The 2,394-nt window shown below is 48.3% G+C and overlaps 1 protein-coding gene across 4 annotated transcripts in view; it reads left to right on the plus strand.

Moving 5' to 3' along the window:
- Nucleotides 1-2,394, plus strand: part of RBM20 (RNA binding motif protein 20) — a 94,805-nt gene that overhangs the window by 2,060 nt on the left and 90,351 nt on the right. The gene's annotated exons all lie outside the window — the stretch shown is intronic.

Consider the following 2,394-nt stretch of genomic DNA (forward strand, 5'->3'; position numbering starts at 1 on the left):
CCGAGGGGGCAGCGAGCGGTGGGTCCTGCCGGCGTTTTGCCGTTTCGTTTTCTGACCGAAGAGAGAAAAAGGAAAGCGCTTTTGCCATACGGTGCGGTGACGCGAGTGGCACCGATGTGGGTAAACGAGAGACCGGCTGTGCGCTCCGTGGTTCCGTGTGACGCACGAGTTGAGCTGTGCCTAATAGTCAGAATGCCCTGAAAGAGAGGGGCTCCCACCAAGCAGCAAACCCGTGGGTGAGCGCCGGGCTGCCGTGCCCTACTGCTGTAAGGATCGCAGCCTTGCGGCGCTCCGGCTGTCCCCGTGTCCTCATGCCCGCCGTCGGCGCTCGGCCGGCCCTGCGCTTCCCTCCGGCCGCAGCCGGCCGTGAGAGCGCGGCTTTGGGCATCGCCTGTATCGGTTTGACAACAAAAACAGCCTTAGAGAGGAAATGCTTTCAGTCCCGGCCCTGTTTTCGGCACGCATCCGTGTAAATATTCTGGTCTGCTTTAGCTTTGCGGAGTATTATTTTGAGTTGGGAGTTACGTTATCATTTATAGGTATTTATGAAACAGGAGTTTTAAGGTCGCTGTGGAGTGTGGCCCATATGGTGTGTGATGTTTGTTTCCTCATATTCTTCTTTGCTTTTCTGGTGTTGTAGCTTGTCCTGTCTGTATGTTAGCCATTCTTGTTGTCTGTGCCTTTACGGGCATGTTTATATCCACATTCTTATTCCAAAGTCATATATACAGACTGGGGAGCTTGCACTGAAACCGAAACGTGGGTGAGTAGCACTGGGAGGCTGAGGAGCTCCATGGGAAATGGCAGCAGAGCAGGATGGTGCTTCTGGTCCATCCTTAGTGGAAAAGCCCAAACGTGGGCTCCAGTACTGGCTGTTACTCCTTAATGGTTACCGAGGCTTTGCAGGGCTGCATAATGTGCTCAGGTCTGACTCATGATTAATTTTATAACGAGCACGCTATACACAGAGCCATCCCGTTTCTGCCAACTGAGCATGCTATCAAACACTAGGTAGGAAAACTTGAAATCAGTTTCTTTTTGGGCCTCTCTTGAAGGGAAAGTTGTAAGGGAGCTCCCATGCTCCAAGTGCCCTTTGCCATGGCAATGCAGTGCTGGGCAGTGAATGAGGGCTGTGTCCATCTAAGGCCCTGCAACTTGATCGTGCCATTTTCAAACTATGTGACATAATCTTGCTTGCACCACTGTGTTTTCATTAACATTCATACATCTCCAGTTTTTAATTATGAAGGCAGGCAGACTGTTTTTTGCTTTACTTGATATAAGTTTGGCATTCCATATATCTGAGTTGGATATTTGGTGCGTTTGATCATTATTAGGAAGGCGTATATTAGGGCTTATCTTAAAGTGCTGGTGTGAATGTATTTGTGGGACGCTGGGACGGGTACAGTGTCCGTGCCCAGTGAAATAAGGTACTTTAGGAGGCTGAGGGCAGCGATCTGTCTGTCTCAGCACGAGATGAAGTTGTGATTCTGTAACTGGAAAAGAAAATATTGACCTCTTACTTATTATTTTTAAACAAGCAGTTGGCACAGTTTTGCTTTGCACCATTCAAACTTCCAGAGCCCTCTGGATGGCCCTTCTTCCTCTGCTTAGAAATTGTTGCAGGTGTGAGGTGAGGAGCAGGCAGAACTTTCTGAGAGGGTTGTGGTGTTGGATGGGAAAATACTGAATGTTTTCCAGACATTAAAGCCTTACTGCAGTCGGAGCTGTTATGGAAAAGCTGGGATTGTGCCCTTTAGGGGCTGACTGCTGAAAACATATGCCAGCATAAGAAATAAAGCAGAAGGCAGAGAAGAAGGGGATGACAGTGGGAGTGGTGTTGGTGAACGTTCATAACCTGCTCCTGCTCTTCGCTCGCTGGTGGGAGGTGGCTTTAGTAAATGCAACATCTCAGTGTATGGCAAATTTATCACCTGTTGTGGTGGTGTTTGGAGTGTGTGCACCCATGGGAGAGAGGAGACTGCTATTGGTGTGATTTTTTTTTATTTTTTTTTTTAGGTTGTGATTCATTGCTGTGCAGTGAGGCAATGGGCTGGAAGCACCTAGGAGGGGAACGAGGGCTGGGCACGGCAATAGGGACTTTATGTGAGGAGTACTCTCTGCAAATGTGCTGCAAGCCAACTCCATAATTACAGGAGACCTGATTGCACTGAAATGCAATCCCTTTGTATGTTTTAATGGCTAGCTGCCTGCTTTCAGTTCTAATAATTTGTCATGGGTAATACGTGCCCAATGGAGATGGAGCACTTCTTCACTGCCTGTGTTGATACAGGGCAATGTATTTGTTTTACACGTGGAGTAAGGCATCCTGAAGCAGTGGAGGGGAAAAAAAGTGAAGCCATTATTTTTTTTTCCAAGGGGTTTTGCCCCAGA

The sequence above is a fragment of the Meleagris gallopavo genome, chromosome 8, assembly GCF_000146605.3.
Source record: "Meleagris gallopavo isolate NT-WF06-2002-E0010 breed Aviagen turkey brand Nicholas breeding stock chromosome 8, Turkey_5.1, whole genome shotgun sequence".
Lineage (NCBI taxonomy): Eukaryota > Metazoa > Chordata > Aves > Galliformes > Phasianidae > Meleagris > Meleagris gallopavo.